Source organism: Ranitomeya imitator, chromosome 1 (assembly GCF_032444005.1).
Source record: "Ranitomeya imitator isolate aRanImi1 chromosome 1, aRanImi1.pri, whole genome shotgun sequence".
NCBI lineage: Eukaryota > Metazoa > Chordata > Amphibia > Anura > Dendrobatidae > Ranitomeya > Ranitomeya imitator.
In genome coordinates this window covers 202,281,538-202,296,667 of record NC_091282.1, presented here as the reverse complement: position 1 = coordinate 202,296,667, position 15,130 = coordinate 202,281,538, and the positions used below count along the sequence as shown (strand labels likewise).

Below are 15,130 nucleotides of genomic sequence, written 5' to 3'. Positions count from 1 at the left end.
AAAACGTTATCTGCAGAGACTGGAGGAGGAGAAGGACTCAGAACGGAATGAAAACGATTAAGAAAGACCGGTTTTAGGAGAGAGACGTGGAAGACATTAGGAATACGGAGTGAGACAGGTAACCTGAGCTTGTAAGCAACATTGTTAATGCGCCGGAGGACTTCAAACGGACCGATATAACGAGGTCCAAGCTTGTAAGAAGGAATCTTCAATCTAATATATTTTGAAGACAGCCAAACCTTTTCGCCAGGAAGAAAAGATGGAGCCTCCAGACGCCTCTTGTCAGCATGTCTCTTCATGCGTTCACCTGACCTCTTCAGGGCTTCCTTAGCCTCCAGCCAGATCTTGGAGAAATCCACAGTCACGGAGTCAGCTGCTGGAACCCCGGCGGAGGCAGAGATGGGCAATGGAACCCTGGGATGCATGCCATAGACCACAAAGAAAGGAGACTTGCCTGAAGACTCGCCAGGGTGGTTATTTTAGGCAAACTCAGCCCATGGAAGAAGACTTGACCAATTATCGTGATGTGCATTAGAGAAATGGCGAAGATAGGTCGCCAACACCTGATTGACACATTCCACTTGCCCGTTGGTTTGAGGGTGATACGCGGAAGAGAAATCCAACTTGACCTCCAGGAGACCGCAGAGAGCCCTCCAAAATCGAGAAGTAAACTGCACACCTCGATCTGACACCATGTGTGACGGGAAACCATGAAGTCGGAAAACATGCTGGACAAAAACTTTTGCCAGTTCATGAGCTGAAGGTAGTTGCTGTAACGGAACAAAATGTGCCATCTTGGAGAAGCGGTCTACTACTACCAGGATGTAGTGAAACCGGAGGAGCAGGGTAGATCCGTGATGAAATCCAAGGCAATGTGTTGCCAAGGAGTAGAAGGAACAGGTAACGGAAGCAAAAATCCAGAAGGTAATCTTCTGGGAACTTTAACCTTGGCGCAAGAGGAGCAAGAAGCAGAGAAGTCAATCACATCTTGGCAGAGAGAGGGCCACCAGTATAACCGAGAGATCAGCTCCAAAGTCTTTTTAACCCCGACATGACCAGAGATTTTGGAGGAGTGGCCCCATCGCAACACTTGAGTTCTCTTGGTCTCAGGAACAAAGGTCTTGCCAGGCGGTGGAGTAATCAACCTCACGGGAGCCACAGAGATGACCTTGAGAGGATCAATGATGCGAGAGAGATCCTCCTCCACATCTTGAGGTTGAAAAGACCGGGATAAGGCATCTGCTTTGACATTCTTCAGACCAGGACGAAAATGCAATTCGAAATCAAAGCGAGCGAAGAACAAGGACCACCTGGCCTGTCGGGGATTGAGCCTCCGGGCAGACTGGATGTAGGCCAGATTCTTGTGGTCAGTGAAGATGATAAACGGATGAACAGCTCCCTCCAGCAAATGGCGCCACTCCTCAAGGGCCATCTTGATGGCCAGCAACTCTCTATCCCCAATAGAATAGTTGCACTCCGCAGGAGAGAAGGCTTTAGAAAAGAATCCGCAGGAAACCAATCGACCGGAGAAGACTTTTGGGATAACACTGCGCCAGCTCCAGTGGAAGAGGCGTCCACTTCCAGGATGAACGGCTTATTAGCCTCAGGCCGATGCAATACTGGTGCGGTAGAGAAAGCCTGTTTAAGACTAGAGAAAGCCTCTTCGGCCTCTGAAGACCAAACAATAGAACTGGATCCCTTCCGAGTGAGGTTGGAGATAGGCTTGATGATGGACGAGAAATGCGGAATAAATTGTCGGTAGTAGTTAGCAAAACCGAGGAAGCGTTGGATAGCTTTCACCCCAACTGGACGAGGCCACTGTAGGATAGCGGACAACTTCTCTGGATCCATCTCCAATCCATTCTCAGAGACAATATACCCCAAAAAGGGCAAAGAAGATCGTTCGAAGAGACACTTTTCCATCTTAGCATAAAGGCGATTCTCCCGGAGGCGCTGCAGGACCAGACGAACGCTTCTTCTGTGGGAAGACAGATCCGGTGAGAAGATGAGGATATCATCAAGGTAGACCACAACGCAGGAGTAAAGCAGATCCCGAAAGATGTCGTTTACAAATTCTTGAAAGACTGCGGGAGCATTACACAAACCAAAGGGCATGACAAGATACTCGTAATGTCCATCCCGGGTGTAGAAGGCAGTCTTCCACTCATCCCCTGGGCGAATACGAACGAGATTGTAGGCTCCACGTAGGTCCAACTTCGAGAAGATCCGTGCCCCTCTCAAGCGATCAAAGAGCTCTGGAATTAACGGCAAAGGGTATTTATTTTTTACTGTGATGTCACTCAAACCTCGATAGTCAATGCAGGGACGTAAAGAGCCGTCCTTCTTTTTCACAAAGAAAAAGCCGGCACCAGCAGGCGAGGAGGATTTCCTTATAAAACCCTTAGCGAGATTTTCTTGGATGTACTCAGACATGGCAGACGTCTCAGCAGGGGATAAAGGATAGATCCGACCTCTGGGCAGTGTGGTTTCGGGACGTAACTCGACAGGACAATCATAGGGCCGATTAGGCGGAAGAGTCTCGGCTTCTTTCTTGTCGAAAATGTCAGAAAAGGACCAATAGGCAGGAGGCAAGCCCACGGGGCCAGACGAGGATTGAGAGACCGTAACTGGTCGGACAGAAGCCAAGCACCTCTCTTGACACGGATGTCCCCACCGAAGAATCTCACCAGAACGCCAATCCAGGACGGGTTCGTGAGTCCGAAGCCAAGGAAGACCGAGCAAAAGGGGATGAGACAAATTGGGCAAAACATAGAGAGCAATCTTCTCTTGGTGCAGAGCTCCCACTTGCAGAGTTACCTCCTCGGTAACCATAGAGATGATTTCCTGCAGAGGCTTGCCATCAACGGAAGCAATCATTCGTGGACATCTCAGGGCGACCACCGGAATCTGGTATTTCTTCACCTCCTTAAGCCGGATAAAGTTACCTGCCGCACCCGAATCCAAATATGCTAGTTCCGAGCCACGTCTCTGACCCTGAATTATAAGTACAGAAAGAGTAAGAGGTGGAGAGGGTTCAAACACACTTAGGGAGGCCTCTCTTACCTGTCCTAAGTGGAGGCGTTTCCCGGCCTCTCAGGACATGAACGCAGGAAATGAGATGCTCCACCACAGTACAAGCAAAGACCTTGTGCCAGCCTCTCTCTTCTGCGTTGGTCCGCCATCTTGACCCGATCAACCTGCATGGGTTCAGGAGCAGCACTACCGGAAGAAACCGAAGGCCGAAGAGTGAGAGGACACTGAACAGATAAAGAAGAAGGGCGCATAGGCCTCCTCTCCTTAGCAGCCTCTCTAGAGCGCTCTTGGAAGCGCAAATCAATGCGTGTAGCAAGTGAAATGAGCTCCTCCAAGGAAGTAGGAGTATCCCGTCCTGCGAGCTCATCTTTAATCCTTCCCGACAAACCACGCCAAAAGGTACCTACCAACGCCTCGTTGTTCCACCCTAGTTCAGAAGATAGGGTACGAAAGCGTATGGCATACTGCCCCACAGAGAGGGTACCCTGATGAAGATTAAAAAGAGCCTCAGTCGTGGAAGCGAGCCTTCCGGGCTCATCAAAAACCCTTCTGAAAGTGTCCAAAAAGGTGACTATACTGGTCACAATAGGGTCGTCTCGTTCCCAGAGGGGATTCACCCAGGAAAGGGCCTCACCCTCCAAATGAGACACGATAAAGGCGACCTTAGCCCGGTCGGTAGGGTACTGTTGGGGCAACAACTCGAAATGTAAACGACACTGGTTGAGGAAACCCCGACACAGTTTGGGATCGCCGCTGTAGCGAGGTGGTTTACCCAAACGAGGAGTAGGCGCTGTGGCAGTATCAGGAGGTCGGGAAGAACTTTGCGAAGAAGCCGATTGCAATGAATGTAAGTGATCATCCACGGACGCCATATAAGACAGGATGTGCGCCTGGGTATCACGCTGCTGTACCAGCTCTTGCTGGAGGCTGGCCAACTGAGTAGCATTCCCAGGATCCGCGGCTTGTAAAGCAGACAAGCGGGAATCCATTGTCTTCATAAAAGACATGATGCGAGTCTGGTTTTCACGCAAGAAAACCAACTCCTGGGCAGAGGTCCCAGCAGGGTCCATGGCCTGATTATACTGTTAGAATCAGGCTGCACTCAGATGTCGTCCGAGTGCAGTCTGTAACGCCGAAGGCGACGGGAACAAAGAGTGGACTGTTAGAATCAGGCTGCAGTCAGATGTCGTCCGAGTGCAGTCTGTTACGCCGAAGGCGACGAGAACAAAGAGTGGACCCACTGGACCGTAGCACTGAACCTCCCCTGAGCGAGCACTCCAGAGTGGAACCAACCCCTATACAGGGACTGTTAGAAGGCAAGCACAGGGAAAACTAGTACCACGGAGGCCAGGACCAGGGATCGGCTCCAGGAAAAGGAAACAGGGAGAAAAACAGGGAAAAACAGAAAGGGAAGAAGGTGACGGAGGAAAACCTGGGTGAGAAGTAAAGGAGCTGAGGAACGGACTGAGGAAAGGGAAAACACAGGAACTGCGGAACACAGGAGCAGGAACTGAAAGAGAAAACAGGAGAACAAGAGGTTAAACAACACAGGGCTGGAAAGGCACAAGACTGGGAATGCACAGGACTGGTAAAGCACAGAAAACTATGCGGCCTAACTAAAGCAGGAAAACACAATAATCAGGCGCCTCCACAAAGGGAGGAGGGCCAGAAATACCTGAGGCTAGACTTTGATTGGCAGGAAGTACTTCCAGGTCAGGTCATGGAGGGATAGAAGAGCAGAAGGAGCGCGCGCGGTCAGAGCCTACTGCGCCTGCGCAACCCACAGGAGCGCGCAGCTGAGTGTAGGGAGGACGCGCGCCGGGATGCAAGCACCGAGCCCCGGAGTGAGGAGGACGCAGCAAGGACATCAGCTGACCTGGACTCGGCGGCAGCAGGAGGAGCGCCAGGAACAGGAGCCGAGGTAACAAGCACGTTCATACTGTGGCCATTTCAAATGCTTCACACTTGTATTTGTTTTTATCTCGGAATATATGTAATATGTGAATCTGCATGATTGGCTGTTCTACCATCATGTGATTTTTGATCCTATGGATATAAATCAGGCGGGGAAGTACTTAGCCGTCTGCTTCCACTATGATGACATTTTTTAACTCTCCCCATCCTGGTATACATGGCCACCATCCCCATCCTGGTATACATGGCCACCATCCCCATCCTGGTATGCATGGCCACCATCCCCATCCTGGTATGCATGGCTACCGTCCTCATCCAGGTTTACATGGCCCCCATCCTCATTCAGGTATACATGACCCCCAACCAGGTATACATGGCCCCATCCCCATCCAGGTATAGACTGCCACCATCCCAATCCTGGTATACCTTGCAACTATTCCCATCCTGGTATACATGGCCCTAATCCCCATCCTGATCTACAGTACAGACCAAAAGTTTGGACACATCTTCTCATTTAAAGATTTTTCTGTATTTTCATGACTATGAAAATTGTACATTCACACTGAAGGCATCAAAACTATGAATTAACACATGTGGAATTCTATACATAACAAAAAAGTGTGAAACAACTGAAATTATGTCTTATATTCTAGGTTCTTCAAAGTAACCACCTTTTGCTTTGATGAATGCTTTGCACACTCTTGGCATTCTCTTGATGAGCTTCAAGAGGTAGTCACCGGGAATAGTCTTCCAACAATCTTAAAGGAGTTCTCAGAGATGCTTAGCACTTGTTGGCCCTTTTGCCTTCACTCTGCAGTCCAGCTCACCCCAAACCATCTCGATTGGATTCAGGTCTGGTGACTGTGGAGGCCAGGTCATCTGGCGTAGCACCCCATCACTCTCCCTCTTGGTCAAATAGCCCTTACACAGCCTGGAGGTGTGTTTAGGGTCATTGTCCTGTTGAAAAATAAATGATGGTCCAAATAAACGCAAACCAGATGAAATAGCATGCCACTGGAAGATGCTGTGGTAGCCATGCTGGTTCAGTATGCCTTCAATTTTGAATCAATCCCCAACAGTGTCACCAGCAAAGCACCCCCACACCATCACACCTCCTCTTCCATGCTTCACGGTGGGAACCAGGCATGTAGAGTCCATCCGTTCACATTTTCTGCATTGCAAAGACACGGTGGTTGGAACCAAAGATCTCAAATTTGTACTCATCAGACCAAAGCACTGATTTCCACTGGTCTAATGTCCATTTCTTGTGTTCTTTAACCCAAACAAGTCTTCTGCTTGTTGCCTGTCCTTAGCAGTGGTTTCCGAGCAGCTATTTTACCATGAAGACCTGCTGCACAAAGTCTCCTCTTAACAGTTGTTGTAGAGATGTGTCTGCTGCTAGAACTCTGTGTGGCATTGACCAGGTCTCTAATCTGAGCTGCTGTTAACCTGCGATTTCTGAGGCTGGTGAGTCAGATAAACTTATCCTCAGAAGCAGAGGTGACTCTTGGTCTTCCTTTCCTGGGGCGGTCCTCATGTGAGCCAGTTTCTTTGTAGCGCTTGATGGTTTTTGCACTGCACTTGGGGACACTTTCAAAGTTTTCCAAATTTTTCGGACTGACTGACCTTCATTTCTTAAAGTAATGATGCCCCCCCCCCCCCCAGGCACCTTGACATCAGAGTCAAAAACTGCTGGATTCCATTGGGATTTATCAGTAATTTTGCTGGATGTAAAAGTGAACATTTAATATTCAGCTACTTCCATTTCTTTTTCACCTCAGAAAACGTTATATATTTGTTTTGTATTTCATTAGAATAGTTGAGAAAATGATAACTTGTTTATTATTGTACATGAGTGACTGCATGACTCACCAGGACCTCACAATCTCTTGAGGATAACAACTCTACAAGGAGAGCCCTTGAGTGACTGCCTGGCAGAGGAGCTTACAGTTTGCAGTATTATGCTCATGTTTAATAATTTTCTGATGTTCTTTCTCTTACTTTACTTTTTCCAGTCCATATCAGTTTTATTATCACACTGTATACTCTGTAAGGCAGTGAACGTTGTTATATGCGAGGGTCGCTATTAGTGATGAGCGAGCACTAAAATGATCTAGTGCTCGTTGCTCGGGTCAAGCAAATTGGAATACTCAGGTACTCGACCCGAGCAACGAGCCCGATGTAAGTCTATGGGAAACCCGAGTATTTTTACCATGATCCCCCCCGTGGGTCCTTTTAAGGTATAAAAATGTCTGGAAATGATGAAAACACTGCTCAAAATGACATGGGGACATCATGGGGATCGCCCCTGGAAGCATTTCTGACTCCAAGGTCACAGCTGTAAGCAATGTTGTCAGAGTTTCACGCCATTTTTACAGATGCACCAAAAAACATACAAAAAGGAAACCAAAATGGATTTTTCTGGGAAATACAGTACAGACCAAAAGTTTGAACACAACTTCTGATTTAAAGATTTTTCTGTATTTTCATGACTATGAAAATTGTACATTCACACTGAAGGCATCAAAACTATGAATTAGCACATGTGGAATTATGTACTTAACAAAAAAGTGTGAAACAACTGAAAGTATGTCTTATATTCTAGGTTCTTCAAAGTAGCCACCTTTTGTTTTGATGACTGCTTTGCACACTCTTGGTATTGATAAGCTTCAAGAGGTAATCACCGGGAATGGTTTTCACTTCACAGTTATGCCCTGTCAGGTATAATAAGTGGGATTTCTTGCCTTATAATTGGGGTTGGGACCATCAGTTGTGTTGTACAGAAGTCTGGTGGATACACAGCTGATAGTCCTACTGAATAGACTGTTAGAATTTGTATTATGGCAAGAAAAAAGCAACTAAGTAAAGAAAAATAAGTGGCCATCATTACTTTAAGAAATTAAGGTCAGTCAGTCTGAAAAATTTGGAAAACTTTGAAAGTGTCCCCAAGTGCAGTGGCAAAAACCATCAAGTGCTACAAAAAAACTGGCTCACATGAGGACCGCCCCAGGAAAGGAAGACCAAGAGCCACCTCTGCATCTGAGTATAAGTTTATTCGAGTCACCAGCATCAGAAATCGCAGGTTAACGGCAGCTCAGATTAGAGACCAGGTCAATGCCACACAGAGTTCTTGCCAAAAACTTGACTGTCTGTAGCAGCACGGAACATGTGAACCCTGGTGATCTAGTGGTGGAAAATGATGAGAGGTGGAGGAAGGCCTCATTAAAAACTGGGCCAACTTGATGGAACGGGTCTCCTAGACTTGTAATGCCCATACACTAAGTGCATGGGCTGATAAACGTTTCCCCATGGGGGTTACAGCTTTAAAAAATTATATATGGGTAGTATCATAGACACTCTTGCCCAAAAATGTAATTGCTGTAGCAGCATACAACATGTTCACCATGGTGATCTAGTGGTGGAGAATGAGGAAAGATTGATGAAGACCTCATTAAAAACTAGGCACAATACACACTAGTCCGTGGTTTGTGTAGAAAGTAAAAGATGAGCTGACAAGCAAGATCCCGGGCCCGCGGCTCAGCTCGTGTGCAGGAGCAGGCCCCACAAAGACCACCTGGACAGGTACAGCAACCCCAAGGACCCCGGCCAGCAGTCAGATCTCAGCAGCCAGCGCCTGAGCCTTTGCTCATCAGAAGAGGATGCCAGAGAGGTCCGCCGGCAGCAAAGAGACCATTGCTCGAGGTTCTGCAGGTGTCAGCTGGACTTGCAGAAGTGACTATTGGGGAACAGGGTGGCAGTAGGTGTGACTTCTATGACGTCAGGGTGACCACCCGGCAGACTATCGAAAACGTCCAAAAATTGAAAGCTGGCACCTCTGGAACCAAGATTGCTCTTGTGACCAACCACATCAAGCTGGTGTCCCAACCACAGTGGGTCCTGAACCAGTATCACGTTGACTTCAACCCCGCCATGGAGTCCGCCATGGAGTCCAAAGGTTTGCAGTATGGCCTACTGTACCAGCATGAAGAAACCATTGGGAAGTTGCGGGCATTTGATGGAACCATGTTGTTTTTACCAAAAAGACTGAAAAAGGTCACGGAGGTGTTCAGCCAAACTCAAAATGGAGAGAATGTGCGGATAACAATCACCCTGACCAAAGAGCTTCCACCGACCTCACCCATCTGCTTCAATTTCTATAGCATCATTTCCCAAAGACTCCTGAAGTTAATGGATATGAAGCAGATAGGACGCAACTATTACAACCAGAGCCCACCGACTCACCGTCTGCCTGGGGTTTTCCACCTCCATCCTCCAGTATGAGTCCAGCGTCATGTTGAGCATTGATGTCAGCCATAAAGTCCTCAGGAACGAGACTGTGCACGACATCATGAGCAGCCTTTACTCCTCATGTGGCCCTCAGAGGTTCCAGGACGCCTGCTGCAAGGATCTGATCGAACATATCGTCCTCACCAAGTCCAACACTAAAACCTACCGTATATACGAGATTGGCAGGATCATGACTACAGCGTCCACCTTCAAGAAGGCAGATGGAAGTGAGATCAGCTTTGTGGACTTCTATCAGAACCAATACAATGAACAAGTGAAAGACATGATCCAGCTGCTAATCGGGAACATCCCCCATAGGCCGTATTCGGGAGCCACAGATGGAGCCATCATACTGGTGCCAGTGTTCTGTAACCTAACCGGTCTGACCGACAGAATGAGAAGTGACTTCAATGTCATGAAGGACCTGGCCGTTCACACCCGCTTACCACCAGAACAGAGGGAGTGGAAAGTTGGGAAGTTCATGAACTACATAAACAAGGATGAGAGCATTCAGAAAGAGCTACGTGACTGGGGGCTGAATTTCGATACCGAACTGCTACAGTTCGAAGGGAGAATCGCACCTCCGGAAATAAAACATGCAAAAAGACAAATCTGCTGTATATAATCCACTGTTTGCTGATTGGTTGCGAGAGCAGAGGGGTCCTGTCCTGATCAGCCCCCGAGATATGAATAATTGGCTGCTCTTTTACACCCGGAGAAATTGGGACGCGGCGAACGCTCTTCTGCAGAACCTATTGAAGATCACACAGCAAATGCACATCAAGATGAATCGGGCGGTGTTGGTTGAAGTCGAGGACTTTTTGGGTTTTTTTTGGTGAATTTTTGAAAAAAAGAAAAAAAAAAGTAGAACAAGGCTAGCAGACAGAACTATGCAACTTACGCCTGTAAAGCTACGATTTTTCCACCACAGATACACCAGGCCTCAGTGCGACATAGCAGACTGTGTAAAAAAATTTTTTGCTGTTTTCTGCTGTATTGAAAAAAAATTAAAATGAGTTGATCAAGGCTAGCAGACAGAACTATGCAACTTATGCCTGTGAAGCTACAATTTTTCCACCACAGATACACCAGGCCTCAGCTTGACATAACAGACTGTATAAATTTTCATTAATTTATTTTTATTTTTTGGAAAACAATAAATACTCAGTACACCAAGGCTAGCAGACAGAACAATGCAACGTATGCCTGCAAACAGAAGAATTTTACACCACAGATACATCAGGCGTGTGACGGAGATAACAGACTGTATAATTATTTTTTTTTTCATTTTTTAAAACAATAAATACTGAGTAGACCAAAGGTAGCAGACAGAAGAATGCAACATATGCCTGCAAAGCATGGATTTTGACACCACTGATACACCAGTCGTCAGCCAGAGATAACAGACTGATCAAAATGTGGCCTTTTATTTTTTTGGGGCACACCAAAGTTTTGTAAAAATGTTGGCTATGACATGCAAAAATAAAATTGGAGTACTAAACTGTAAAGATATTTAGCGCTATGATATGCGCTGCATGTGGCGTACAACACCCAGTGTTAAATTTAACAACTTTAGCTAATCTTTATTGAGCCATCTAAAGTTTTTTGGGGCAGCAAAATGGTGTCCAAAAATGTTATAAGACACTACAAAATATTTGATAATGCCCCCCCAAAAAAGGACGGATTGTTAGGCCCACTCACATCTGATTCTGGGCCCCCCAAAAATAGGTTAAAAATTATATTTCACGCTCTTGTATTGCAATGACCTGGCTGTAGTCTGCAGCGTGACCAAGCAAATACAGTTAAGTCCATACATATTTGGACAGAGACAACATTTTTCTAATTTTGCTTTTAGACATTACCACAATGAATTTTAAACAAAGAAATTCAGATGCAGTTGAAGTTAAGACATTCAGCTTTCATTTGAGGGTATCCACATTAAAATCGGATGAAGGGTTTAGGAGTTTCAGCTCCTTAACATGTGCCACACTGCTTTTAAAGGGACCAAACGTAATTGGACAGATTAAACAATTTTAAATAAAATGTTAATTTCTAGTACTTGGTTGAAAACCCTTTGTTGTGTTTCCTCCTTTTTGATGCTCTGCCAGGCCTTCACTGCGGTGGTTTTCAGTTGCTGTTTGATTGTGGGCCTTTCTGTCTGATGTTTAGTCTTTAACAAGTGAAATGCATGCTCAATTGGGTTGAGATCAGGTGACTGACTTGGCCATTCAAGAATATTCTACTTCTTTGCTTTAATAAACTCCTAGGTTGCTTTGGCTTTATGTTTTGGGTCATTGTCCATCTGTAGTATGAAATGACGACCAATCAGTTTTGCTGCATTTGGCTGGATCTGAGCACACAGTATGGCTCTGAATACCTCAGAATTCATTTGGCTGCTTCTGTCCTGTGTCAAATCATCAATAAACACTAGTGACCCAGTGCCACTGGCAGCCATGCATGCCCAAGCCATCACACTGCCTCTGCCGTGTTTTACAGATGATGTGGTATGCTTTGGATTATGAGCTGTACCACGCCTTTGCCATACTTTTCTCTTTCCATCATTCTGGTAGAGGTTGATCTTGGTTTCATCTGTCCAAAGAATGTTCTTCCAGAACTGTGCTGGCTTTTTTAGATGTTTTTTAGCAAAGCCCAGTCTAACCTTTTTATTCTTGATGCTTATGAGTGGCTTGCACCGTGCAGTGAACCCTCTGTATTTACTTTCATGCAGTCTTCTCTTTATGGTAGATTTGGAAATTGATACGGCGACCTCCTAGAGAGTGTTGGTCACTTGGTTGGCTGTTGTTAAGGGGTTTCTCTTCACCATGGAGATTCTTCTCCGATCATCCACCACTGTTGTCTTCCGTGGGCGCCCAGATCATTTTGCATTGAGGAGTTCACCAGTGCTTTCTTTGCTTCTCAGGATGTACCAAACTGTAGATTTTGCCACTCCTAATATTGTAGCAATTTCTCGGATGGGTTTTTTCTGTTTTCGCAGCTTAAGGATGGCTTGTTTCACCTGCATGGAGAGCTCGTTTGACCGTATGTTTACTTCACAGCAAAACCTTCCAAATGCAAGCACCACACCTCAAATCAACTCCAGTCCTTTTATCTGCTTAATTGAGAATGACATAACGAAGGGATTGCCCACACCTGTCCATGAAATAGCCTTGGAGTCAATTGTCCAATTACTTTTTGTCCGTTTAAAAACAGGGTGGCACACCTTGAGCTGAAACTCCTAAACCTTTCATCCAATTTTAATGTGGATGCCTTGAAATGAAAGCTGAAAGTCTGAACTTCAACTGCATATGAAATGTTTTGTTTAAAATTCATGGTGGTAATGTCTATAACCAAAATTAGAAAAATTTTGTCTCTGTCCAAATATATATGGACTTAACTGTAAATGTCGAAAAAAGGGGGTTATAGATTGCTTTATAACAAAATGAGCAGGTATAATCTTAAAAATCCCCAAAAAAAATTGCCACGGATCACTACAGCTAGGTAAAAATATGCAGCAGCAGACAGTAATAGAGCCTTTTGATGTATGCAGGGAGATCTATACACTCACATACAGTGCCTGCAAGCTTTGCAGTTATATGGATATGTGCACATAGACTCCCTGTAACGTGCTGCTGCAGTGCAGGATAGAGCAACCTCCACCAGGGGGCGCTGGTTAAGAGAAAGAGGTTGTACACACAGCGCATCAACACTGAACAACAACACAGGTGTCACAGGTAATGAAAGAGATGTGAGACAAACCAAGGTCAAACACAGAGATAGCAGCGAGGTACAGAAGGAGCGAGCAGAGAATCGGGGACAAGCAAGATGTCAGAACCTACCGGGAACGTGGTAACCAAAACGTGAGACGTAAGACGGAGTCGGGGTACAGGTCAGAGGTCAGAATAAGTCATAAACGGGTGCAGGCAGTCAGAGGCAAACAGGTACACTATTACAGGGATAAGGTCAGGAGCTCAAACAGTGCAGGCATGAACTATCGATGACACTAGCCCACAGGCTGCAGAGGACTTAAATAGCTCAGCCAGCTTCAGAGTGAGGCTGAACAGCATGACTACCACAGCATCTTGCAGCAGCATGCTATTCCATCCGGTTTGCGTTTATTTGGACCATCATTTATTTTTCATCAGGACATTGACCTCCTGGCTGTGTAAGGCTGGTTTCACACTTGCGTTTTAAAACGCAGCATTTTAAACGCAAACGCATTTGGTGCATTTGGTGCATTTTAACGCAGCGTTTTTTAGACGCATGCTTTTTTGCGTTTAAACACGTTTTGACGCGTTTAAACGCGTTTTTTCCTGCGTTTGCGTTTTTGAAACGCATGATGAGAAGTGTGTGACAGCTGCCAATCATCAAAATCAACAAGAAAACCCACTATAGACATAAATACCTAGGGTTAGGGTTAGGGTTAGGATCCCTAGTAACCCTAGGGATCCTAACCCTAACACAAACCCTAACCCTAACCCTAGTGATCCTAACCCTAACACAAACCCTAACCCTAACCCTAGGGATCCTAACCCTAACACAAACTCTAACCCTAACCCTAAAACACAAACTCTAACCCTAACCCAAACTCTAACCCAAACTGTAAAACAAACTCTAACACAAACCCTAACACAAACCCTAACACAAACTCTAATCCTAACCCTAACCCTATGGATCCTAACCACAACCCTAACACAAACACTAACACCAACCCTAGGGATCCTAACCCTAACCCTAGGATCCTAGGGTTAGGGTTGGGATCCCTAGGGTTAGGGTTAGGGCTAGGGTTAGGGTTTGGGCTAGGGTTAGGGTTTGTGTTAGGCTTTGTGTTATAGTTTGGGTTAGAGTTTGTGTTACAGTTTGGGTTAGAGTTTGTGTTTTAGGGTTAGGGTTTGTGTTAGGGTTTGTGTTAGAGTTTGTGTTAGAGTTTGTGTTACAGTTTGTGTTACAGTTTGTGTTACAGTTTGTGTTGCAGTTTGGGTTAGAGTTTGTGTTTTGGGGTTAGGGTTTGTGTTAGGGTTAGGATCCCCAGGGTTAGGGTTAAGGTTAGGGTTTGTGTTAGAGTTTGTGTTACAGTTTGTGTTAGAGTTTGTGTTAGAGTTTGTGTTAGAGTTTGTGTTAGAGTTTGTGTTAGAGTTTGTGTTAGAGTTTGTGTTACAGGTTGGGTTAGAGTTTGTGCTTTAGGGTTAAGGTTAGGGTTTGTGTTAGGGTTAGGGTTAGGATCCCTAGGGTTAGGGTTAGGGTTAGGTTTAGGGTTTGTGTTAGGGTTTGTGTTAGAGTTTGTGTTACAGTTTGTGTTAGAGTTTGTGTTACAGTTTGTGTTACAGTTTGTGTTACAGTTTGTGTGGGTTAGAGTTTGTGTTCTAGGGTTAGGGTTTGTGTTAGGGTTAGGGTTAGGATCCCTAGGGTTAGGGTTAGGGTTTGTGTTAGGGTTTGTGTTAGAGTTTGTGTCACAGTTTGTGTTAGAGTTTGTGTTAGAGTTTGTGTTAGAGTTTGTGTTAGAGTTTGTGTTTTAGGGTTAGGGTTGGGGGGTGGCTTATAAGTGTGTATTCTTGTGTTTTTCTATAAAAAACGCATGCAAACGCATGTGCTTAAAAACGCATGCGTTTACATAGACATCAATACGTTTTTTTGCCGCGAAAAAATGCATGCGTTCTTCGTGGCAAAAAAACACCGCTAAAATTACTACATGTTGCATTTCTGCAACAAAACGCATGCAGATAAAAAACGCATGCGTTGCAAAAACGCATCAAAACGCATGCAAAAAAAGCATGCGTTTTTAATGTTAATTATAGGGGGGAAAAAGCATGCTTTTTTTTGCGTTTTTTAATGCAAAAACGCAAAAAAAAAACGCAAAGGTGAAACCACCCTAAGGGCTATTTGACCAAGAAGGAAAGTG

The 15,130-nt window shown here is 45.5% G+C and overlaps 1 pseudogene; it reads left to right on the top strand.

Annotated features, from left to right (window-relative positions):
- The first annotated feature begins 8,451 nt into the window (after positions 1-8,451).
- LOC138659912 (piwi-like protein 1 pseudogene) lies at positions 8,452-10,073 on the top strand (annotated as a pseudogene).
- Positions 10,074-15,130: the final 5,057 nt, after the last annotated feature.